The sequence below is a fragment of the Gobius niger genome, assembly GCF_951799975.1.
Source record: "Gobius niger genome assembly, chromosome: 9".
NCBI lineage: Eukaryota > Metazoa > Chordata > Actinopteri > Gobiiformes > Gobiidae > Gobius > Gobius niger.
This window is the reverse complement of record NC_136860.1, coordinates 26443558-26471454: the sequence shown is the minus strand read 5'-3', so window position 1 is coordinate 26471454 and position 27897 is coordinate 26443558. Positions and strand designations below refer to the sequence as shown.

The 27897-nt window shown below is 40.9% G+C and overlaps 1 protein-coding gene across 1 annotated transcript in view; it reads right to left on the bottom strand.

Moving 5' to 3' along the window:
• Nucleotides 1-27897, bottom strand: part of epha6 (eph receptor A6) — a 320275-nt gene that overhangs the window by 275874 nt on the left and 16504 nt on the right. The window lies entirely within an intron of this gene.

Here is a 27897-nt window from a genome sequence, read left to right as displayed (position 1 = left end):
TTAGTACAGCTTTAACGTGGAGAAAAGAGTCAATTCATTTTTTCCCTCAGAGAAAGATACTTTTAAGAAAGTCTCTTAGTATCGGTAAATATCATATATTGGCAGATACTCAAACCCCAGTATCGTTATTGGCAGTAAAAAAGCTGGATCGGTGCATCTCTAGTTCAGTATATTGTAAAAGCAGATATTTGTGCTCTGTGTCTAATTATAAAGCATTTTCATCAACCATGAACTTGCAGGTCAAAATTAGCATGACAGTGAACAAAGACAAACATATCAAAGAAGAGGGCAAGTGAGCGCTACTTTGGGTTCAGAATGTAATCAAGTCAGGTGCTCCTCAAGGATCCATGCGAGAACGCTTATCCTATATTTTTTTCGTGTCCCCAAAAAACAAAAGATTTTTATAAGCCAGTTGTGCCTCGGACTTCCTCTCTCCTCAACAAAAGACACAGATAAATAAAAGATGAATGCAGATTAAAGCTATGCCATATGCACATCAAACACAGCACTTAAAATTGCATCGCTTTATCACCCTTCGGAACCATTTTGTGGTTTTAAGGGTGACTTTTCAACGCGCAAACCGGTTTCTGATGAGTGTTGCCGTTAGCGAAGAGCCTTAAGAGCACATAATAGGGCTCTTTTCAGCAGGCTCGATCCCCACATCCGCAGTTCTCCAAGTGATGATGGGGGGGGGGGGGGCTAACGGCACCAAGTTAAGCCAAATGCTGAAGTCAACGCTAAAGACAACTCTGACATTTCGAATAGCAGGAAAGGTCACCGGCTCATTCTTCTTTATCGCTTTCCTTGGTTCCGGTTCAATCAAATTCATATGTGCTTTATTGGCGTGGAGAAAAGAAAAAAGCGAACATTTTCGAGTCAGGTAATAATGGCACCAAATAGTGTCGATATAATGACTAATGTCTATCAAAACTGAATTTGACCATTTGCACTTCTCTTTCACTACTTAGCTGGCACACCGTTTAGAAATGGGCGATTTCAATGGTTCTCTTTCCTGCAACTACTCACCAAATCCAGACCAACGGCAGACTCAAACAACATGATCAGAGCCACATTTATTCACCAGCCTAATGACTCCAAAATGCAGTGTTTGCTTTCTTGATCTCAGAGCCTGAATAAATAAAATGTTTCTACCATCTACTTTTTCACTGTCTAGGATGCTTCCCCAAGGCGCATAGCTGCTGATGTTGCAAATAATTCAGTTAACAGACCATTGGAGTAGAACTGATCAAGCAAAATAACAACAACAGCAAACTAGTCTTTTGGGCTTTACTTTACCCTCTAGCATGCACGATACTTCTAATGATAATAATCTCTAGGATTTACATATATAGGGCTTTTTAAGACACCCCACGCGCTTTACAGTAAGTGGTCAACCCGCATACACAGAAACACAGTAAGTAGTGGCTGGACTCACACTAAGTGAGGTCAAAGGCCAATGTGAACAGATATATTATGAGATAAGATTTGAAATGGCCAATACTGTCGGCTGTTTGTATGTGTGAAGAGTTTGTATGAGTTCCAGAGTGTGGGATACTACAAATATGGCCATAGGACCTTGTGAATCGCCAACCTCATGAGATCTTGGAAGCTAAGCAGATTAGTACATGGATGGGAGACCATGAGGGACCACCATGTAGCCTGGGGGGCAGGTTGGTGGAGGTCAGAGCATCCGTTCAGATGTGATGACTACATATTGTTTAAGTTCTTCTTGTAGCTTACCACGACTGAGTATGAAGTGAATAAAAAATGTTCCTTGTGAAGTGCTTTGGGTGACATGACTCATGTGGAAAGTGCTATAAGATTCCCTTCACTAATGATCAGATAATGCTGTTTTATTGTGCCTTATTTCTCTTTCAAAAAACACTTAAGTGTATATTTTTCAGGCTGCCTAAAGGCACAAATCTGAGGTGCCATTATAACATGCCTCTAGTCCTCACCATTCTAATGTGAGTTAATTACACTGCCAGCTTCCACAGACAAACCAGGCAACATACACACAGCCAACTCTATACAAAGATCCCCTCTGTTTTCACAGTCTGTTGCTTGGCCCCAACCAGCCTGTCAGCGAGGAAGGGGGGCGGGCGGCGAGGGAAGGAGACATCAAGAGGACGAGCAGCAGAGGCATGAGCAAAAAAGGAATCAAATAAGAGTGAGGGGATGGGAGATAAGAAGTGACACTTGATGCGGCACATCGTTTGACAACCAAATATGAGCGTAAACACAGGCAAAATTCAATATTAAAACAAAGACCTCAAGCTGCCATCAAAACTGTCTGAAAATATTATCTTTTTTGGTGTCCTCTTTTGACGCCTAGATCCATCATAGTCCTGTCCTGACAGGTGACCTTTTTTGATGATTACATGATGGGGAAAAAAAATGACTGCTTCGATTTTTTCGTTCAATCCCCTTGCATCCCTCACCCTCCTCTTTGGTCTTTCTCTGGGACTATATTAGTTAACTGTACGATTCTTAAAACAATATCAGCCTTTCGAATAATCTCATGACCTCCAAAAACATTAATTACGCCTCTGCATTCTGTCTGTTCCTCTGTGCCATTATCAGCTTTTAGACTATACTGAGCTTAGTCCTGTTGTTTAGGCCTGGGCTTGGTTGTGTTCAATATATTTAATGTCTCAGGACAATGTCTCTTGACAACCAATCAGGAGCAGGGGACAAATAGCCCCAAGGGTAGGGTTGCTCGATTATAGAAAAAATAATAATCACGATTATTTTAGTAATAATTGAAATCACGATTATTCAAACGATTATTTGTGGCCTTAAAAAAAAAAAAACTTTATTTTATTTATCCATTTTTATTATTATTTTAAAAAACAACTATGGATTACATTTTCTTTGGACAATAAGAGCATTTTTTTTTTTTTAATGTGCTCACGTTTCTAAACTAATCATATAGTGACACCTGCCCCCTGCTGGCCAGCCCTCACACCTGTCCAACAGAGCCGCGCGGCCTGATGACATCATCACACAGCGCTAATGTTTTTATGTCAAACCAAAGCCTGAGCCTTTAGCACGTGAAATGCGAAGGGAACAGAAACAATCATTTCAGCTCCTGAAGAAGAGTTTTAGACTTTTCTACTAAACAAAACCAGGGCCTGAGCAAAGGACATCGAGACTTCTAAAACAGCTGTTCTCCTTTCAGCACAAGGTGAGCACTTAACAGTGGCGTTATCTCAAGAGTTAGGTATAAAAAATATTAGTACGATATTATTTACAGTTCTGTCACGCTGCGCTGGTATTTCAGCTGATCAGATGTGTTATGGCATTTTAGTATTAGTATTTAGTTAGTTAGATAGGTGACCACACCAGATAGGTGGCGCCCTGTCTTGGGTCCCCTGCTGGGCCTTTGACTAAACCAGGTAGAGAGACCGGCCTTTCCTGGACCCCAGACGAGGCCCTCGCACCTTTAGACAAAGGTCCCAAATGGCCCATCTCCCCAACAGCAAAAGATCTCCTTCTGCCTCCAAACGCCACCATGATTTCATTACCATGCAAAGTGCCTTTTGGTGGCTGCATTAACATCTCCAACTGTATTACCATTTCTCTGTGTTTCTGGGCTTCCCTTTGTTGTGTATGACCCCTGTCCATGCTGCTCTGTCTGTGGCACTCACCTATAAAGGTAGTGCCAGGGCTGAGCAGAGGAGAGCTTAAACATAACTCAGCGTTATGGGTAACTTCTCCGCGATGCATTGTGTAATAAACTTCACATGTTGACTAGACAAACTTCTCTTAAGCTTTATTAAGTAAGAAAATCCACAACAGATGCGCTCACACAAACCGTGCAGAACGGACTTTTTGCGCTTTGGATGGACGAGCGGGAGGGCATCCTTAATATTTGTTTGTTCTCGATTATGCTATTTTTGTGATCGTCTAGTGTAATAATCGAAATCGTAATCGAATTTTGATTAATTGCACAGCCCTACCCAAGGGACCCAACTCCTACTCTTGAGCTAGGATCTTGGATGGTACTTGTTGCGTATATTTAATATTATTTTGAGTTGACGGGGAAAAGTGAGTACCCACAGAGGACACCTACCAAGACTCAAGGGGAGCAACCACTCTCTCATCTTGCAGTCAAAAGCTGTCAGAAGGAAATGCTGTTTTTAGTCCATATTCACTGAAATAGGCAAATTTTCTACATGAACTAGTTCAAAGTTCAGTTCACAAATTTCCAAATGAACTAGTTTGTTCATAGTTCATAATTGTTTATAGTCAATAGTTTGTTCATAGTTCCAAAAATGAACTAGTTCATATTTCTTTTTTGTGTGTTGCTGTTATACAAAGCAGCTCGCAAGCTGAAGCTATAGAACCACAGACAGCCAATATTTTTATTCAATCAGTTTTATCAATGAAACTATGTGTTAGATTTCATCTTCATATCCACACCAGTAACAGCTTCAGCTTTTCCCTACAGCATATTCTAAAAAAAACATGAGGGAAAACTATGACAAGTCCTTCTTCTTACCTGTTACAGTGTCAATTGCCTTCACCTCCATGCTGCTTTTTTGTTTTGTTTCCATGCCATGCGTGTGATGAGACGCTGGTGGTTGTTGCCAGGTTGACTGTGGTGGTTGACTGTTTTGACATTAAATATTGAGGGCTCTTTACGGTGTGTTCAGCCAGGTTTTTGCCTGGAACACTAAAGAAATCTGGCACCCTATTGAGCGAACGTGAATTGATGGGGAATGCCGTTCAGTTCACGCCCAAAATATGAATGCGTTCATTGTTCAGGTACATCACTGCCAAAATCTTGCACTGGGCTGCATCGATAAGAGATCAATATCAACTGAACCACTTTAGCAAAGGGTCGGTTCCTCTGTTGGGAAGCGGTTACTTCCAAATCCCATATTTACTTTCAAACTAAACCCTACGCGAGTCTTTATTACAGAATCCATTTTGGGTTTTTTCTCTGTCTTCCTACATCTTCCTGTTGACCTGCCCATTTTCTGGTAACACTAGGAGACACCGGTCCTCCGCAGAGCCATCCGACTCCAGTCTGAGGCGCTTAAACAGGCCTGCCTGGAAATGAGTGCAGACAGCCCGGGATTGTCTGCCTGCTCAATCAATTAGGACAGAGAGAAAGGCAGTGGGCAAAGATGGAGCAGTGCGAGGGGAACGCGTGTGGCCAGGCACGGCTTTTAGCGTCCTCTGAAGTTTGATGAAATGATAAGTGCATTTTAGAAGCTGTGCCAGACAAAACATTAATCTCAAATGAAACAATATACAGCTAAACAGGATGCTGCTTCTGATCCAAATGGGGTTTTCCCTTGCACTTTCCTGGGGCATTATAGCGGGTTGAATGCACATGTGTATTATTATATATGTTGTGAAAAATGAATAAATAATTGACTGCCTGCCTTAAGTCTGGAGTAGCCATTATCAAGTTGCAGTATTTTTGCTGTGTTATTTTGTTCAAGCCATCCTACGTAGCATTTCTCCCAGTAAACAAAGTAAAATGGTTTTGCTGGTGATAAATACTTCTAAAAAAAGTTTGTCTTATCTATATGTGTCACTTCTCCTCAGACCTGACCTGTAATATATGCCGCATGGAACCGGGACATCACCGGCGTGTGCCCGCTTCGCTTTGATCATTGCCAAATATAAAATTCAACCAAGCATTTTTTCTCCAGTTTGGCTTTGCCCAAATCTTAAAAACTTCCTGAAAAAAAGCATTAAAATAGAGACGAAAACAAGGAAGAAAGCATACCAAAAAACGTGACAAAAAACGTGCCAGAAAAAAGCAATGAAAAAACAACAAAAAAGAGAGAAACACTTCAAAAAAGAGACATAAACGCACCGGCAAACTGGGGTTAAAGTGGGGGGTAAGAGGTTAATTAGGTTATCGTCCAAACACTTTATTTCGATAACCCATTGCAAAGTTGTTGGAGTTAGCATTGGGGGCACATTTGGTATGGCTGGCAAGTTTGTTGATGATTTTGTTTTGTAAAACTGCTCCTTTACAGGGGAAACACAAACTGGATTATTCTCCAGTCTGGCTTTAAGTGAGCCCATTGTTAAAAGAAAAAAAAGGTCACACCATTCACCCTGGTCAAGATTAGCTTTTCTACTTTCTCACAAATGCCACATCCAATCGTCGGGCTCCTGCTGGGCACTGATTTTGGCAAAGGCAATATGTCAGATGCCCTTACTGACAAAACAGTATTTATCCACTCTTTGCGCCGACACGAGAGCGCATATACCGTCTTGCGACTTTTTTTGAGGCAGGATTAATACAGGTTCCTGGCTCGTACTCCAGATGAAAGATGAGATGAAGATGTTTTCCGTCACCCGCGGGTCTTCCTCTGACTGTAAGTGAGGATAAACTGCAGCGCTTCAGGGTTTGGAGCTTAACTAAGTGACCCTGTCGGCGAGAAACTTCAAGAATATAAATGAGGTAGAGGATTTCAAACTTTTGGGTTTGCTTGCATACTGATTTCCCCTTTAAACTGCCTAATTAGAAATATCAATCCATTACTGTCAAGAGGTAGGATTTATGTGCTCTCATATATCCGTCAAAGCACTTCTCCATAGTTCGCTGTTGGGCAGAAAAAGTGCTTCTGTGCCACTTTGAGTTTGACTTCTGCCTAATAATTTATCACGACGAGTAAATAACAGTTGTATTTGCCAGCTATCTATCTTCGCTTCACATTTTCCCCCAGATATGTCGGCTATAACTCTCTTTTGGAGGTCTCCGAGACAAATGATTTTCGATTTGGGGACTTTGCCATCTTTGAGAGTTTAGCAAATTGATACCAAGGGTGAAAGGAAAGAGGAGAGGGGGGTGCTTTTGTCCCGCAGTGCTGTGATCAATCTTCCAAGCGCGAGCATTTTGTTACAGAATTCCTGTCCGTCCACAACCTCCGCTGGGAGATAGAGAGGGGTTTGCGGGCCGAGCAGCGAATCCAGTTCTGATTGAATTAGCGAAAAAGAGAGGCTTCCAGTATAGTATGCCCCACTAGCAGTTTTATTACTGAGGGAACACGGACAGCCTTACCTATGTGCCAAGAGAATTAGGTTATAATGAAATCTCAGCCGAAGAGCCTCGTGAACTGGCAGATTTCGTTCAGTATTCTTGCGAAACACTGGCAGTACTGAGGGAAATTACTTGAACCAAGAGGTTATTCAATATCTTAAGGCTTTCAAACTTTGCATGAAAAGATTTATGACCCCAATGCAGAAATAAATTGGGACATGGTGAGATGATGAATGGAAATTAATGAAAAATGTTTTATTTAATATATAATTAAAATAAAAAATAAAAAGTTTCACATTCTTTAATTGATGAAATATTGCACATAATAATTTCATGCAACATTGGGTTGGCGCAACAAAGCCAGGCAACTACCTGTACATTCAAACTGAAAAACAGCCGAATGCTTTTGTCTCTTAGCCCATCACCTCAAGCACTCACATAAACACACTCTCTCTGTCATGCAGCTGGTTTTGCCCAATCACCACGGCAGCAAAGCCGTCCACCAGCACCCAAGCCTCTCCATCCGAGCCTGGCCTTAGCCACCCGTATACTCCGGTCAATCATCATTTCCCTACATGTTACGTCTGGGTCTGATCTCAGTGGCCGCGTTACATTGGTTGAATTTAAACCTACCATCCAGCGAGCGGGGGAGGCGGGTGTCGTTGGCGACGTCAAGCATTTGCGGATTTGCTGGTTGTAGTTTGGCAATGGCGGCGGATTCGAAAGTAAAGGAAGCTCTTCAATTCTGGCTCGGCTCCTAAATATCCAGAAATTGAAATTGAAGCCTTGGCTGTCCCCAAGAGTTAGGACAGCTTGCTTTACATACGTCACGACCAAACGCTGGTGATTGGGTAAAATCAGATCCAATCGTTTCAAACAATAAAAGGAGTTCACTTCTCCGACCTGAAATCGGAGCTCAATTATGAAGATCCAGACCCTCTGTATGAAATGAGTACGAGGGTATGGTAAGCCCCGGCTGACTCCATCCCTAAAGATAGAGCATTCTTTTTTGAACCCGTATGAAAATGTGTCCACTGCATTCGACCAATCTTTCAATGCCACTTGGGTAACCTCTCATGAGCAGTGAATGATCACAGTGCCCAGGAACCCATCTTAAAGTATTTGTCACAACCGAGCTAGTGGATTTTGTGAATGTTTTGGTTTGATGTTGAAAACAACCAGGGGAACAGGGGAAATCCCTCAGAAACGAGGTGCAAACTCCGCACCGAAAGGCACACATGACCGAGGAATCAAACCAGGTACCTTATCGCTGTGTGGCAACAGTGCTTACCAACCGCCATGCAGTGAAGAAACACTCTGGGCCAAAGAACAGCGTCATGTGTAAAAAAGAGGTCAAGTAAGGCAAAAAAAACTGTATTTATCCCACTGTGAGATAAACACTGTCCATGTCCCGAGAGAAAGAGAATATACAGCTAATGAATGAATAACAGAACACACCTCGTCAGCCTCAAAGTCTCGTCTCCAGTCTGTCAAAAAACACAACTCCAGCTGCAGCAGACTGAAAACATCTCTATCTTCTTTTGCAAATCTACTGGCATCACACAAGGAAACATGTTTTCTTTTAATATGTGGTGAAGGAGTTAATCTCTGTGGTGTTTGCCCTACAACTGTACAGTATAAATGAAGTGGAACAGTGTTAAGTTATGGGCAGTCTGCATGCACAGATCCACTCGCAGATTCGGATGAGTCTCCTGCTAAGTTCAAAAGGGCTGAGGGCAGAATCACTGTGGAGAGGCATGTGGTGTCAGGGCTGGCTGCTCAGCATTTTAAACATGGTATGCACTGAGTTTTTCAATGAACAGACACAGAAAAGGGCTGAGTAATGCCAGACATAGGACTGAGAATAAGACTAACACAAGTAATGATGACGAACTATAGAAGATAAACTTTACAAATAAAATTGGCTTATGCACAAATAACCTATTCATGTTTTAAGAGGAAATTAGACACATTTAAATGTTCAAGAAAAGATCAATTAAGTGTCTAAATAATGCTTGTAAAGTGTTTACCATGTTGTATTGTATTTGAGTTTGTTTGTTGGTCTATTTTTGTCACAACGGTATCCAAACGACTGTAATGATCGAGGTCTTCATCAGGAGTACTCAGAGAAACCAGGCACCTCTCTAAAAGTAGTAATTTCAAACTGAAAAATAGAAAGGTTAGCTTTCTATTTTTCATTTTGACCTTGTGAATTCAATATGTGAGAAACTTTAACTTTAAACTCTCGTTCAAGTCAAGTTTGAGAGCAATCAGTGCCTCACTTTAAAGAGGAAAATACAGATATTTTCTCAAATGCCTTTTGAAATTTGAAAAAGTGTTAATGAAATGTATTTACTGGTCTTACGATTAACCCACAATGTCCTTTTATTGCTCCTGTAATTGTAAAATTGTGAATCTTGACATCTCTAAGAAAATTGGGTTTTTCCTCCTTTCTTTATACATACTAACTTCCCTATATTTGACCAAATGAACCAGCTACTAGTAACACAAGTAGACACAATAAGCGGTTGTAGACACTGTCACTTCATTATCCATTGAAATATTTATTTGCGAAGTAGACTATATCATCTGTACAAAACATCAAGACAAACAAACAAAGAATATAAAAAAGAGCAAACAAAAAAAGGTTAACGAAATAAGAAAGTTAAGTTTCCTATTTTTTATTTATTTTGATGCCGCATGTCTCCGACACAGTCTGAAGCCCTTGCAGTCATGTGGACACAGAGGTGACACCAATTACACAGGCACAGGTTCAGCGCTCAGGTCTGGACTTGGAACCTCAGCCACAAATCACATTTCAACGAACGACTACATCTGTTCATGTGAGCTCAGAATTAGCAACATCGCTGAAGTGAGAGAGAAAGAGAGACACTGCTCCGAAGTTTAAGAGATAAAAATAGTCTGTTTAATCTGTGGCTAAAAATATCCTGTCAGATGGTTTATTGTGCACTTGGCATGTTTTTACACTGAAACGTCATTATCACTTTAGAAACTTTTTTTCCCCTGCTACAGATGTGTTAGCTAACTGAATAATTTCTTCACCAACCTTACTTATATACGTACGTACATGAATGAATAGAACGAGATGCCAATAGCCCAGACTGGCAGCCTCAGTCTTCCAAACTGTCGCTACAACAGCTTACCACCATAGTTTTGGAGTCACTGAATAACAGGAGCCGTGGGAACCCAGGGTGCTGAGGATACTGCAGCATCCCCTGGTGGATGGTTTGCGAATTGCCAGCAATAATAATAAATACAGATAAATCCTTTCTGGGGCAATCTTGTCCCTCAGCTACATTGAAATGAGAAGGAAAACTTGGCTGACAATGAAGTAGACTTTGTCCAGCTACCTTCAAGCTATAAAGGTGGATATAATCTCCTTAATTATGCGAGTGCTGCTCCTTCAGTTCTGTGCAACTACCTCTGCTACTACCACTATATATTGAACCTGAATAGAAAGTGTTTGCTGATACTAATTATAACTTATAGCATATTATTGCTCTGATTGCAATCACTACGTCTAATACTTAACTTTGCCAGGATCCAAAGAGACATTTGTCAATATTTTTTTTTTTTTTTACAAAACCTCTCTTTTTGTTCATATTTTCTTTTAAATAACTTCTTCCCTTGAGCCTTGGTTTGACAGTCCACGCTGATTATTCACTGTCCAAAATGCCATCTCCGCGGATCAATCAGTATTTCCAGCGTTTGTTTTTCATTTCTCATTGTCAGGACGGATTTTTCTTCAAGGCCTTTTTTTTGAGCAGTTTACTGACACCTCTAACCAGGATGACGAGAGAAGATGCATTTTGTTTTGTGCGGCGATGTCAAAATACAATAAGGTCTCATGTACTACAGACGGGGGACACATTTCCTGGAGGTGGATAAGGGAGCGAGCATCCTCTGTGTTGGTTCTGTATCTGACCACAGCGAGTGTGACAAATGGATGTGTCAGAGCCTGATGGAGCACCACGATTGCTCCGCTAGGCACAAAGCTATTACACGACTATATAGACAGCCCAAACAGAAAAATCCTGTTTCAATCAACCGCACATAATCGCAGAGACTAAGAAAGATGTTCGGCCTGTGGATAGAAGAGTGGGCCTTTCCTTCAAGAAATGGTAAGTCTAAAGCACTGAATGGACCCACTGGAGAATCAGACAGCATCTTTTTGTGCAACTAACGTATATGGACGACATGACTGCTAGGGATGTAATGATTCACTCAAGCCCCAAACTTTTTTTTAAAGAAAATGAATATGACTCATTCATACCAATACATGTTTCTGTTGTGTTAACATCTGCATTTTTGTCTGTAACTGTAATTGTCTCAAAAAAATGACAAGACATGAAAATGAACAATAATAATTTTGACGTGTACATTTTTTCAGCATAAATAAGATTTGTAGCAAAGCAACATTCTGAGACTAATTTTACAGTGCAGCCTTTGAAATCATCCATCCATCCATTTTCTTCCCCTTTATCCGGGGCCGGGTCCCGGGGGCAGCAGTCTCAGCAGAGATGCCCAGACTTCCCGATCCACGCACACCTCCTCCAGCTGTTCTGGGGGGACCCCGAGGCGACACCAGGCCAGCTCGGAGACATAGTCCCACAAGCGTGGCCTGGGCCTTCCACGAGGCCTTGTCCCACTAGGACATGCCTGGAACACCAGGAGGCATCCGAAACAGATGCCTTAGCCACCTCAGCTGGCTCCTTTCGACGTGAAGGAGCAGCAACTCTACTCCAAGCTTCTCCCGGGTAACTCATAAGGAGGAAAAAGACCTGGCAGCTCTCTGTAGATATTGGATTATTTGACAAATGGACATTTGATGAGGATTTCAGCTGCATCGGAGCAGGTCTCACTGGCCAGTGTTTCAACCACTTAGTATTTTACAAGTTATTTACAGAAATTTAACAGTGTTTGGCAAGTCCTGGCAATATCTTTCTAGTTCCTATACTTCCGTGCAGTATTTAATCTCTGATGAATCACATTCACTAGTGGCTAGGTGCTTCTGTAGCCACAACACAAAGTACTGTAGGTAAGGTGGATGGAGTGTCTTGCCCAGGGAATCACCACAATGCTGGTAGTGGGGTGTAAAACCGCACCTTTCTGGAATCCAAACACATGCTGTGCCTTGGGACAGACTAATGGAGTTTTTGCACCATTGGTCTGTACTACTGTGGCCAAAACACAAGATGATAAAGCATCTGCAGTGGACACTGAACCTCCAAACTTTGAATGAATGAAGCCACACTTGCCTTGGGACCAAAAAAATAAAGACATTGCTCTAAATCTGTGCCAGTGGCCTCTATTAACATTGACAAAATACAACCTCGAAACAGTTATGTTTTTGAATGCTAAGCAAAAAATGCAAAGTGCTTCATGTCCCGAGCAACAACAACCCCAAACGTACACCCTGCTCTACGGACTGACTGTGCAGTACAAGAACAAGCTCACAGAAGTAAACGGAGAGCTACTGTGGCGTGGCCTTGGGCTGACTTCCAGAGACCACTATGGCGCGTCATAGTCTTAGCGTTGCATGTTTGTGCGTGTATGTATTTATGACATTGTAAATCGGGGGGCACCTGGGGACAAGGCTTTGCTTTTGGGGACATTTGCCGCAGAGCTCCAGAGTTATAAATCATTAAAGAGGGTTGTTCTGAGGTTATGTTTGGACTTGCACATGCTCTGCTACAACTGGTAAATGTACTCACGAGCAACGGCGGCTAAGCTTATAGAAAGGCCAGTTCACGGTGGGAGGGAGGATTTTAATTTTGCTGCAGATAATTCAATACTTTGCAGTTAATGTTGCCCAATACCCATATGAGGGACCAAGTTTGTGGGATGATTTTTCCCCCCTTAGTAAAATTTGAGGTATTTTTTCGTATGTAAGCATGTATTAAGTCACTGTTGTGGTTAGGGCGATACCTGAACGATAGTACTATGTAACCCATGCCCCTAGAGGCCATAAGCGCCACTGCAGGTGTCGTAGCATGTTACGTTTTTTTACTCATTAATTGTCTGTGAGAGTAAATACTACACTGACAGAAAAGACAAAGGAAGAGAGGGATATTGTACATCAAATTACACAATGGAGATCATTTTTTTCACTCAAACTTGGCTGTAGACACTGTTTAAGGGGCGCTAGCCCGCAGTTAGCTTTGCCCTGTTAGCTTCTTCTTCGTGATTCCATTAGTGTGTATTTGTGGCACCTACCCGGAGGCAGCAAAGTTTTCTGGCCAGAGCCACCAGGGGGATATGAAAGACCTCCCAATCATCCCATAAACACTTGTATTACCCTCAGAGGGACTTACAAAGAGGATTTATTAATGTAAACAAGCTACTTAGTACTGCTTTAAAAGGGCAGAAAGAAACCTTTCTTATTCCCCCCACAATTGTTTTCAATTTTTTCTTTTAAATTTTCCCCTATTTTAATAAAGAAAAAAAATGCATATTTCCCCTACTTTTTCTATGTGTTTTCCCCAATTTTCCCTTTTTATTTTATTTTTATTTTTATGACCAACAGCATCAAAACATGAATAAATAAAAAATAAAAAAATATTTTTTCTTTTTATAAAATACCATACTGGCATCGTTTAGGCCAAAGGATCTATGATGACTCTGATCCACATACACGTATTTGCTCTGATTTCCTGTAGTTAAAACTTCATTCTGAACCTAAGAAAACTAATTTGTATTCATCTAGCTAAAGTCTCACAAATCACTCTCTTAAAGATGTCATCGGATTCTTCTTTTTAGTCAGACTTTAGTTTCTAACAAGACTCATATGACAAATGCCTTCTCCAAATTTACAATGCGGAATAATAGGGTTCTCAAGGAGGGGGGAAAAAAACTAGATTCTTGAATTTATACTTATCTTTGAGAGCTGTTGAGGCGCAATATCACAGTCGCAGAAGTGCTCCAAAAGCTCCTCTCAAAGATGTCTGACTGATGAGTTGCGCAGAAATACTTACTCTATCTCATATTGACCTTTACTGCTGCAACATTAATCACTTGTCATCACTGTTTTCATTCTGAGCAATGATCAGGAGAGAAGGACTGGAAAAGAGCACAACCTGCGTCAAGTGAGCGCTTTTTTTTCTCCGATGCAGCACAGATTTTTACACTTCTTGGTCACTGCACTGGTCAAGCACAACTTCCCGGTCTGTCTTTGGACACACCGTGACTCGCATCCTTAGAATATCCCTTTTTCTTATCATCAATCAATTAGGTACTTCCTGTATCTCGCTTTTTTCAGGTTTTTACACCTACTTTACGCCCCCTTAGCCTTGACATTTTTGTAGTATCAGTTAAAATAGTGTAGGTGTCGAAACAATACGCTTATTATAAAAGGCCAGCAGAGTCCGCACCAGTGACCAGATGCCATATGTCCCGGCAAACATGCTAATCAGAGGAGCACAGAGGAGCGCATGCCGGCGTTTTGGGAGCAGAAAAGGGGGACAGACTGTAGAACACAGAACTACTGAATATGCAGGAATACCAAAGCATGTGCGAAGGAAACAAAACACCTTCCCATTCCTGTTTTTGATGAGGTTTATCATTAGAAGTTTATCACTTGAAAGCAAAATGTACTTGTTTAACCACCGTTTTTACTGAGATATGTTCTTCTTACCTTAGCTTAGACGAGTTGATGCGTATGCACTTCGACGTCTGCGCAGTAATATCGTCAAAGTACTCCAGGCGCCTCACAATATAGTGCCCCTTTTTATCCGCTTAGAAAATCGGCATGTGTACTTTTGTGTAACTATACTATACTTTGTTTGGCTTTACCCACATCTTAAAGCAAAAAAAATGTCAAAAGCACCGAAAAGGCAACAATATAAGATGTAAAGATTTAGGTTAAACTGAACTGGAGAAAATGCGCTCGGTTAAAGTGGGAGTTAAGAGGTTAAGTAAGTACAATTAAAGGCACTCGCAGAGCAGAGTACTCAAGTCAGAGTTATGTAAAGAAATACAGAACTTTAAAATGATTTTTACTCAAGAATGACAAAGTATTTAAAGGGGCGAGATGCAAGTTTGCCATTTTATACTCACTACTGCCATCTCAGGTCATATGTGTAACTGCACCTTCTATATTAAGCTCGTGCATGACGGCACTTCGGACCCGAATTAACACCTTTTTGAGTGACAGTGCAGGATTTTAGAGGCAGTTGTGGTGAACATGTCTGGGCTCATTCTACATATTAGGACATGGCTGGAACATGTAGGGGGAGGAAAATACATTATTTTAACATTTTTAAACTCTGTATAGTCCTTTTAAGTAAAATACTACTTAAGTGCTGAGTATAAGTCTGAGTTCTCTTTATACGCTGATGTACAGCAAGGCGGGGAAAAAAACAATAAAGGTACACTATACAATACATTTAGAATAAATAAACAGCAGTGACATTTATTGAAGGTGAATTTAATTATACTTTATATTTGTTTTCATCTGTCAACGTGGAAAGTTGGTCCTTGAGTACTCAATGTGGAAAGAGTTATCAAATGTTTTACTCAGTACCCAACACTGTTACTTCAAAATAGTATGATTCAGTTAGAAGTAAAAAGTACTGTATGGTAAAACGACTCCAAAAGTTACTGAAGTGAACGGGCTTGAGGAAATGTAGCATATACGAGTAAACATTGTTTATGTGACTTTTAAAAGTTTTCAATGTGCCCCGTTATTCGATTCCATTACTGTATGTCCTTTTACTATTACAAATCCAGGCTGAACTGTACAGCCAGTGAAACGGTTCACAGTCAGAATCAGTGGCCTGTTAAAAGTTTGTTGACCCCAGTTTTATTTTTAACAAAAGTTTTTTTTTCGTTTCTCACTCCTCGCCCTTTTACTCAAGGACAAATCTCTGCCTGGGATTTAACTCTGCTTTGAATCCGTTGGAGCAGTGAAAGCAATGACAACCAAACACCCACCATTCTGCTGCTATGTCAATATTATGTGTTGTCTGTATAGCTCCCAATGCAACAGCTGAATATCAATTGCTTCATCCCTGTCTATCACAAGCACAAATCTGTCTTAAAAACATTCGCAGCTGTGGGCCTGGGGAACAACATGTCACGGACAACGGCCCATTGGTCTCTGACATCAAAATACAGCGACACACAATCATTAATTCTCACATTCTTCCACTGAGTAAAAAAGTTGTGGTGTGGCGGAGTGAATATACCTGCCTCGTAATATGAAAGTCCCAAGCTCAATTCTCCGACATTTCTGTGTTGAATTAGTGTGAGGGCTGCACGACACATTGCCATTTTCTTATTATCACTCTGGCAATATCCATATCGCATGAATCCACAATATATCACAAAAAACAGGTCTTCCATCTGACTGTGAGATTTACATTTTTAGCTAACATACCTTGAATCGACAAAAACTTTAGTTGTTTTTTTTTGTCTTGTTTTGGTCCCAGTTTACTATACAATAGGTTCTTTTTACATATTGATATTGATATTGACGGCGTAATATTTTGGGCTATACTGTTGCCATCACAACACAAAACATGCTCCCAATAATAAGCTCAACACAAAAAATGCTATTTCTGCAGTGGGTGATCGAATAATGGGTTTGGATGAGGAGCTTACCTATTGAAATCTCAAATTCTACTGACTTCAGTCGAAATCTCCTATTCTACACGCCGTGCTTGCAGTGACGACGTTGTCATAAATCGATCTAGAAAAAGTCTGCTACAAAAACCTGTTGAATTTAGAAGATTGTTGCAATTGTGGAATAAGCTGCCTGGGAATTTGAGGGATTCATGCAATTTAAATGTTTTCAAAAATACGCTAAAATCCTCAGTATGGTTTGAGTAATTTTATCTGGTCATGTATTACTGTTGGGCCTTGTTTGTTTTTAATGCATGTTATTTTATTGTAAATGCTTTTAATCCTGGACCCTAGGAAGACTAGCAATCACGGTGGTAGCTAATGGGGTTCCTTAACAATAAACAATAAACAATCTCCATGGAGAGGAGCTGGGGATGTACCCAGTCCTGGTAAAGCTACAATCATGTCTTATGAGAGGTGAGCTGCTCACAGCTAAGGTTATGTTCATTTGTACATGTATGAGGTATTTTTCAATGATGAAAATATCAGTCAGTAAATTCTTGTATTTCAATATTATTTATTGGGTAAAATGTTACGCAATGTGGCTTTAAATTCATTCAAATGTGCAATGTTAAAAATTAATGGTTGTGTAAAATTGGACAATATGTTTGTTAATACAGAATTCAGTCTCACATCGTGCAGCACAAGGTATATATGTATGTTATTGCTCTTTCTGGATGAGTTCTGTCCAGGTCCTCCAGTTTATCCCACAACCAAAAATATAATAACGTCATCCTAAATCAGAAGATAAGTCCCAGGGCACTTCTGATGAGTTGCCCCATGCAGTAATGTAGAATGGGTCCAAACACAGAGGAAAAGTCTCCTCCTAAACCAATTTAAAATCACCAATTTACCCACACTTGTTTGACTTTATACAGTGGAACCCTTAATCCCACTACAGCTGAGAACCATGGACAAACGCCAAACATTTCTTCTGCTAAGTCAATATTATTTACTGTCTTCGACTTCCAAAAGCAGCCGCTGAATTTCAATCGCTTTCCACGTCCCTGTCTAAAGCACAGATCTGCTTTATACCCAGACTTATGATAGCAAACAGGTTTTTTATCCTTTTCTCCTTGGTCGCCACCTCTTATTTTATTCATATATTCCGCTCCTGCGTTCCCCCTGCTGCTAATAACCTCCTCACACTTAGCTTCCTGTGTTGCCGTCTCTCGATCGACATGCACACCCCGCTTCTCTTAGCTATCCCCTCCTTATTTTAACTTCCCCTTGTATTCATGGCACGGCGCGGTGTGGCCCAAAAAAGCTGTCAGGATGTGTTCTGCTGTCAGGGAGATGCCGAGAGGGAGTGCGTTGGATATCGGCCTTGGCGTGTCCCTGACAAGAAACAAGCCAATTAGAAGGAATCCCCCGGTACTGCTTAAGCCCAGTTATGGCAGAGGTCCCACGGTGTGAAGTCATCGTGCCTTTTCTATAGTAGAGACACCGCGGGGACAAAGGGAGTGGGTCGGGATTAGATATACTTTCTTTTTAACTGCACACCTGGACAAAGCCTATGGTCAAACTATTTAAGTTCAATAAAAGGATTAATTTTTTTCTTTTTTTGGTGAACAATTTTGGTTTTACGGATGTTACTTGTGGGGCACAAGTTTAAGTTTACATTTATAATAACCAATATACTGTCAGCACAATCACCACCACCTAAAGTGAGCAACCCATATCACTACTGTACTGCCTTTACAACTGCTACCACTAATGGCTACCAACAAATTCTGCTACAACGACCAAGTACTGACATTGCATCCAGTATTTCAAATGCTTAAATACCACCATTACCACTGCTGCCACTATTATAGTATTATTGCCAAGAAAAAAAATAATGCTATGCTTTTTCCTTTGTTGTATACTTAAGCCACATCCTTGGACGTTTAATGATATAATTTAAAGCAGAATTAAGTAACTCATGCCCCTAGAGGCCATAAGCGCCACTGCAGTTGTCGTAGCATGTTGCATTTTTTACTCATTAATTGTCTGTGAGAGAAAATACTACACTGACAGAAAATTCAAAGGGAGAAAGGGGCATTGTACATCCAATTACACAATGGAGATCATTTTTTTCACACAAACTTGGCTGTAAATACTGTTTAAGTAGCACTAGCTCGCAGTTAGTTTTACCCGTTAGCCTGTTAGCTTCTTCTTCGTGATTTTATTAGTGTGTATTGCGCCTCCGACCCGGAGGCAGGAAAGCTGCAATTGTGGTTTTCTGGCCAGAGACACCAGGGGGAGATGAAAGACCCCCAATCATCCCATTAACACTTGTATAATCCCTGAGGGACTGCGAAAAGGATTTATTAAGGTAAAAGGTAAACAAGTTCCTTAGTTCTTCTTTAATGATGTAAAAAATATGAATCCTTCAATATTGCCAAAGAATAACGCATTTCCTATAGGCATATTTAAATTAGGAAAATATTAATTGAAACAAGCCTGAGCAAATTGTACAGATTTGATCACATATGCCTGTGGAGAAATTCTGATAGGGGATTAAACGTTTTGAGCTGCGCAGTCGGCAACACTAACTGCACTGTGAAGGACACACATTTTCACTTTTACTTTTTAACCATTATTCAAGTCCCACTCTCAAGGGTATTAGTACTAAGGAATATTGAAATGCACTGAGATAAGTCTTTCGTTTGAGAGTTTGTGTGATCAATTACTGTGGAGAAATATTGCAATATAAAGACTGTGGATTAGAGGTTTGGGATGTGTGCAAATTTGATTGTCGGTAATGATAACCAAATTAATATCTAACTCCCTCCTCGTTGCACGTTCTCCATAACTCACAACACATAAATTACAGCAATCCTCATAAATGCTTCCCAAAACGAATGTACACAAACAGTTTAATGTGTTTAAGTGTGACTATGTTGAGAGAAACAAGGTAAATAGGGATTAACCATGAATCAGGTTATACAGTACGGTTGATTAATTTGTGAATATTTTTCCCCCATGTCTTTTTGAGCACTTATTAACATTATCATTCTGAATAATGTTTAAACAATGACCGTTTAAGCACTGGTGCCGGGTAACTCTTATCTGCCATCTAGGGTTAGAGTTTTTTCTCTTAGTATAATAATAATGCATTGGGTTTTATATAGCACTTTTCTGGACACTCAAAGAGGCTTTACATTGCATTATGTATTCACTCCATACTTGGTAAGCTACTATTATAGCCACAGCTGCCCTGAGGTAGACTGATGGAAGTGAGGCAACCAGTCTGTACCATCGGCCCCTCCGACCACCACCAGCCACTCACTCACTCACTCACTCACTCACTCACTCACTCACTCACTCACTCACTCACTCACTCACTCACTCACTCACTCACTCACTCACTCACTACATTCGACCAGGCTTCCTGGTGTTTCCAAACAGTCTCACATCAAAATACCAACCAGGCCCCTCCCTGCTTAACTTCTGAGATCTGCCGGGATCAGGCAGAGCAAAGGCGGTATGAACATCTGTGTGAGTGAATCACAACATACATTTGCCTAACCATACTAGATGGTCTTGGCTTTCAAATGAGGTATCACACTGCTATACAGGCTGCAAGCTCTCCTGTCAAAAAGAGATTTGGATATGCATAATTTGAGAAAATAACTGTAACCATAGACCTAACCCTATAGATGACATATAACAAGTAAAAAAGGAGGAAAAAGTTCTAAAATTGAAAGAGAAAAAATGTCCTTCTCTTCCATCCTTTGATGCTGCTGGGGCAACCTGTAAGAGCAGTGGGCAGCAGCAAAGGGCAGCCGAATGCAGCGCCCAGGGTTCCATCTCCAGATTGTCACAATCACCTGACCTGAATTTGCATAATAATTTGGAACGCAGTGTACTGCGTCACTGTGCGACACTATTTTAGACTAAGAGTAAGATCTTTGAGATGTGTTGAGACAACCATCTACCCACTGTACTTAGAGATTTCAGCCTCAGTTCTCGTGCTGCCTGTTATAGTATTCATTTCCACATGGTGTCAAGATGAAGAATGAAAATGTTACTTACTTCACCTACAGTTGCTATAGTTTATGCCTTACCAATAAAAATAGCATTAAAGGAGAAAGTTAGTGCAGAGTATATTGCATTCTTGACTTAATGCATGGTTTTAGTTATTATTCAGATTATATAGAAAACCTTTATTGTTCACCAGCTGAACAGATTTGTAAGCTTGGTACACGCAGCTATATCAGCCATATGAAATAAATGTAATAATATAAATATGTACCCATAGAGCACGGCACACTCTCAATAGAGCCATAATGTTCTGCAGTCATTAGGGACAGAAACATTATTCACTGGATGTGTCTCCTGTACCTTCCCAACCTTACACAATGATAAATAAAGAGACTTGTAAATTAAATCCAAGTGCAAATTTCCTCTCCACGAAAGGCACAGCACCGTCTCCAGCCTATACTTTGGCATTAACATATTCATTTAATCTATGAGAGCTGTAATTTAGGTTATAGAACTTTGAGCAGTATTTTGCAGAAGCAAGCCTCTAGCTGTGGGAACAGTCAAACTAAAATTGTACTGTAGAAAATGAATTAAAAGATATATGAAAAAGTGGACAACATTGCATCATTCATTGGTTTGAACCTTGCTACATCTGCGTTCTTGTGTCCTTGGGCATGACCAATTGCCGAGGATAGCACTGTTTCGTCATGGCTGGGGCCTGACATTGCTGCAATACCCCCACCAGGTGGCGAGGCGTGAATTCAGAAAAGCAATGGGGACTTTATACATGTCATAAACCACTTTAAAGCAGTACTAAGTAACTTGTTTACCTTTATAAATCATTTTGTAGTCTCTCTGGGGGTAATACAAGCGTTAATGGGATGATTGGGGGGTCTTTCATCTCCCCCTGGTGTCTCTGGCCAGAAAACCACAGGTCGGAGGCCTCAATACACAGTAGTGGAAGAAGAATCTAACAGATCAACGGGCAAAACTAACTGCAGGCTAGCGCCACTTAAACAGTATTTACAGCCAAGTTTAAGTGAAAAAAATCTCTCTCTCTTTTCTGTCAGTGTAGTATTTACTCTCACGGACAATTAATGAGTAAAAAAACGCTAACATGCTACGACACCTGCAGTGGCGCTTATGGCCTCGAGGGGCATGAGTTACTTACCACTGCTTTAGAGTCTGGTTTCAAAAAATGTTAGAGTTTCTAAAGCTAGATATTGCTCTGGGATGGGAACAGTTTATGAAAACACACAGGGTATCATTGTATGCATTTTTAACATTTTAGCTTTAATTGGCCGGTCTTGGTGAACTGCGGAGGCTTGTTAGTTTCTCGCCTTTTTGTCCTTTTTGGAACATGACTGACCTGCCAACATGGATTGTCTGTCGAATGATGTTATTAATGTTAATGGGGCTGGGTGAGGAATGGCAGTCTACCAATAATACAGTATGTCTATGGGCATGACACTTCACACTTGCTGCATTTGGCATCATAACTCGCAGTACAGTATATAAGCTGTAAACTAGACTGGTAAGTTGCTGTAAACTTCAAGATGCAAAAGTTACACTTACCCAAGTATAAGTATTTGTAATACAGGATAAAACAGAATTTCAACATTTTATCACATGTTACTGTTTACTTCTACTTGAGTTATACTATTTAAAAGAATCAATACACTCGCTTGAGCACAAACACTCCTGCCACTGTGAAAGTGAAAAAGCTTAATTTAGACATGTGAAAAAGGAACAAAAATATTTCACAACACACTTTTTTTAAAAACCTATTTGGATGACTTCTGCTACTGTAAAATCATGGCTACTACTCACCTTTGTCGAGATGTAGCATCTCAGGCCCCAAGTAGTGGTAGAAATAAACAAAATGACTGATCTGGTCTCTGCACAATCTGTGTGAGTCTTTTCCCAACACATAATCGAATGAAGACATCACTGCATTGCGCACACAGACGCACACAGAGACAAATGCCTGGCCCTCAGCTGGGCACTCTGGGACCCACACTGTAATATTTGGGCTGCCTCTTACATCACTGTGATCCTGCCCCTGTGGACACGACTTACTGGCTTCTCACAGTCCCCCACAATAGATAAAATAGGATTATTTGCTGCTTTATGAGGGACAAGCATCAGTCATTGTCGTCTAACCTGCTGTCACTGCTTCCTATTGTAGTGTCATCATGGTGTGAAGACAAAGCCAACATTAGGCATTCTTAATCCCTAAAAGCCGGTCGCTGTGATTTAATAAATAAGCAGCCTCTCTGTTTGCGCCGCGCTCCCCAGGCACCACGGGGAAATGACTCATGCATATTTGAGTGTGGGGCCGCTCCTTCAGTTTACTGAGGGGGCACTCGTTCTCTCTCCCTCTTGCACCGTACTTCATCACTATTCAGCAATGAAAAGAAACTTGAGATCAAGATGATGCATAAATATAATAAACAACAAAGGGTCTAAGTCTAGAAACTGATCAGTGAGTTTCAGACTGACATTAGACAAGGGCCCCGATGCTACGAAACAATTGAAATGGTAAACGAAACCGATCCCGAAAGAGTGTAGTTCAAGTGACAATGAACAAATGTCATGAGATGAAACATTAGTTGAATTTTGCTACAAAAAGGCACGGTTGAGAATTATGGTGGCATTTTGATGTCACATGGCATTCTCCTTTCATACCTAGTTAATTTCAATCAAAATAAATACAAATATTACTGGATGCTCAAAAAATAGGCTTATATACAGGCGATAAATGTGTGTAATTTTGCAGATTGGATGGATTTTTCTGTCTATTACAATACTGTACATCGACTAAACATAATTGTCCTAAATAGATCAGCCTTATACCCTAATAAAGCGCCGCCTGCTGTCACAGTTCAACATGAGTCAAACTCATTTTGGGTCACGGGCCAAAATTCAGCTCCCTCGGCAGGTCACGGTCCACATATAATGTAAACAGGAAAATACTATAGAGAACATTTTTCCAATAAGTGAGCAATAATAATGAGCTGTCATTTGGTGAAAGCCCCGACTTGACTGTAGCCTAATCAATAACAACAGCTTACACTTGTATTGCACTTTACAAGCCTGTGTCACAAGTTTCTCAAAGTGCGACACATAGCACTAATTATTCATTGACTCCACACTTGGTGGTGGTAAGCTGAAATTGAAGCCACAGCCGTCCTGGGGCAGACTCTCCATTTACCACGTGGCAATAATGTGTTCATATCCTGATCTCTTATTATGTTAGCGCCCTCTGCAGGACATGAGTGAAAATCTTACCTTGTTTTTCATTTAAGCTGCCCCCTAGTGGCTGGAATGAGCATTCTGGTTATTATTTTAAAATTCATAACTCGGCAGGAATGGGCAAGAGACTTACTTTTGTTTTACTTACTCTGGAATTTATGCTCTACAGGGCAGCAGCCGGATTAAATCATCGCCGCATGGTTGACACCCCTAGTTTAGACGCATCAAACAGGCTTACGACAAGACATTTGGAAAAATGGTGCATATCGTCTATAAAAAATACCCAAAATCAGAATTGTCTTTAGTAACACCCATATCAGTCGACCTCTAGTTAGCAGTCTTCAATACATATTTATGTAATACGCATTATGCAATGGGTTAGTGTGGCTGTTTACCACTAAAGAGCAGCAAAAAGTCCAATCATCCACATTATTTCCCCACTGATCATAAAATATTCAATAATATTTCTTTACTTAAAACTGGGGAAACAAAGCTCAGTCTGAGAACCAAGACCAACAGAACGATGACCAATCAACCATCTCCTGATTGACTCTTTAAATGTCAGCCTCTCCAAAGCATTAGTTACCTCTGCTCTGTGACATTTCCAGTCAATGCCCTTGAAAGACCTGCTCCGGATCAATGTCAGTTCAATGTACATGAATTTAATGAGCGGCTGCTTCAAGGGGTGAAGCGCATTTGCATCTTCAGAAAATTCCCACACTCAGTCAAATCATTAGCAAACATAAGAACCGCGTCTATCCTCTTGGGGGCGAATCAAACAGGTTTTTCAAAATGACCCCCCCAGCCCCAGTGAAGACCGGCGCTTTGCCTTTACCGTGTGTGCGTTAACATGTGATCCCCTCCATACGCGATCTCGTCCAGGGGAAGACCAAGCAGCAGTAATTAATTGATTGAAGCGCCTCCGTCTTTGCATGTAATTCTCACTTTAATTAAAACTATTCCCAGGTAAGCAGTGATAATCATGTTTAAGCGTGCCCATAGCAAGGATTCAGGAGCTTGGCGTGGCTAATAAACTGCGATAGTAGCCACAGCGACAGTAAAATCTCACTTAATATAATTTGAAGATAAACGCGGCATGGTGGGCTACAGCAAGGATGTGCCATTAGTCGCAGAATGCGTTTGAATAATTCATTCAAGGTCTATAATGAAAATATGTGTCAGGACAATTATGTTTTGTAATTTTGTAGTGACGGTGGGAGTTTAATTAATGTGGAAAAGTGGATTTCTGATGCTACTTTTAGCAGCAAAGCATGAACCCGTGCCACGTTACCAGACACACAGACACTGCATAAGAATGCTTTTGTATTCCCAAGAGCTGCATTTTGGCACTGACACATATTATTTGCAACAGCGGGCATTTTTCAGGGTAATAATAATCGCCATTGATCAATTTTGTGATAACCTTACACTGCAAAACAAAAACGAGAACAATTGCACTCTTTTCCGGAAGTGAGTCTAAAGCCACAAGTTTCTTGATGTGATTTATGGTTAGAATATTGATTACGTCTTGACCTCATATTTTCTCCAGTCTCCTCATTTGAAGACCCGCAAAACTGATCCAATAGGATCTTTTTCCTTGTTGTTGCCGCGTTGTCATTTTTTGTGGCTCGTTTTTGTTGCGTTTTCATCCTTGTTTTCATCTCCTTTTTGTTGCTATTTTGACACTTTTTTTCAAGAAGTTTTTAGATTTGGGTAAAGCCAAACTTGAGAAAATGTGCTCGGGTCAGGCGGGGGTTAAGAGGTTAAATCAAAAATGAGCGCAGGAACGGAGAGGGTCAACCCTATAGCGCACGGCAGGTGTTCACTTCTCCAGAGCACACAGCATCAGGCGTGGCCACCCTGACAGAACTAATATGTTTGTCATGGTGGCCGTACCTGGCAACAACAGCTGATGAGAGACACGTCATGCAGTCCGTCCACTGAAATGGGTTATGCAAATAACTAGCTGTTGTCTTTCTAAAGGACATAAAAAAAAAAGGCCTGAAAAAGTTGCAAAAATAAGGCGATACTGCCAAAGTCGGAGAGAGGTCGGACAGTAAAAAAGGACATGCATGATACAAAACGATATCACAGCAATACTCACGACATAAAAAAGTGTAATTGTTTGGTACAAAAAGCAAGTTATCCATTTTTTCAAAGCATATGGAGGGCCCCATACAAGAGCAACAAGTGTCCAAACTATGCGGACGTATCCAAATACTATCTGACCTATAACCTATCTATCCATGTGTCCAAACCTATTCCACAGCTTCTATTGACAATGGTTAAAAACTCTACCACGTGACCTGCTCCATTTCCGGCACATCAGTGCATAATGACGTGGAGGCGGCCAGCGCATAGAGTGATTATTGAGAGATGTCCCTGGGTTGTGGCGCCTGACAGCGGTGTCCTCCCTGGCTTTACAGCGCTGATAGGCAGCTACATGTGGCTCGCTGTGTACCGCTGATACCGCCCTGTGTCTAATACGGACGGGATTGACTTCCTGTTGCTGCTCCCAGGTAGAAGAGGGGATTTAAACTATTTCAGCTCCCGAGATCTCCGCAGCCTCCTCCCCCCCAGGGCCGCTCACCTCGTGCCTGAAATATTAATGGTAAATGTGGAGATAGAAGGGTGACAGCTTAATCATGGCACAAGCAGACCCCCTCTCTCTCTCACTCTCTCTCTCACTCTCGCTCTCCTCAGTGCTGTGGGCGGCTGTCACCACCGCCTACATGATGTAATCGTCTCTATAGTCCTGATACGGGCCACTGGGGGGGCTTACGGACAGACAGAGAGGGCAGACAGGGGAGAGGTCCCGAGGGATCCAACAGTGAAGGATCATTTAGAGCGACTATGGAGTGAATAGGTGTGAAGTCAAGAGATAGAGTCACTCAAACTGAAGGAGACAGCCCCCGGAAAGTCTTATTTTCACCTCTCGCACCAATGTCACTGATTAATACGGCAACAAGGGAAGAAGTCAGTGACAGGGCCGAAGCTGGATAAATGTTTGAGAAGGGGTTTCCAGGGTAAAATGTGCAGGCTAATCACTGCTGAAAGGAAACGCTGCGATGTAGCAATCACTGATCATCAACGTACACGATTTCTTGCGTTTTTCTCACGTGTAATTTAAAATTGAAGGTGAAAAAGCTATTCAAGCTAGGTGGAAAACAAACTCCTATGGAACTGGTAGCTCTAGCAACATTAGTGACAATTAAAGACTCAATACAAGTCATCTTTTATCAATAAGGTTTGTTTCTACTTTATTTACATCAGATTACACTTACACTATCTTAAACATAGACATTCTGAGCAGTTCTTCCTCTTCTGGGAGCTACATTATCGGTGACCTGCTTTATGTGCGACTTTAGGGCAGAGGCATTGATCCAATAATAATTAAACTCCTTCAGTCGCTAATTCTACAATCAATAAAATCTAATCCGTGATCGTTACAGTCATTTTGATAAGAACAGATAATACTCCTTTATGAGAACGTAATGTCCATTTAATAGAGCTATTGATTTGAGGGGATAATAACCAAACCTGTAAGGCTGCTAATGCTATATCAATGGCCACATCTAGAGAGACCAAAGACTAAATTTTGAAATATTGGACAGAATGACATAGTATTTGTATCATATTTTTCAGCAGTATGAAGAAACGTCCATATAGGGCCTATATGGCACAAAAAAGCACAAACAAGTGAAGTAAAATGTGTGTGATTGAAACCCTTTTGGATGCTTGCACTAAACACATAACATAAGGACTTACTCTTTCACTTAATGAGGAAAAAACCCAAGCATATTTTCATCATCGTAACAGATTACAGTAATTAACATTCAGAAAGTGTTGCCCGCGATATGCCGCAGTAAATCTTGAAATCCACAGCCGTCTGAAATGTCACCCTTAGGTTAAATAATAGAGTGATTCTTCTCTTGTGAGCGCAGTGACATGGACAGGACGGACATTGACAGGGGAAGATTGAACATTATAAAGACACTCTCCTCAGAGACGTGAGCTCA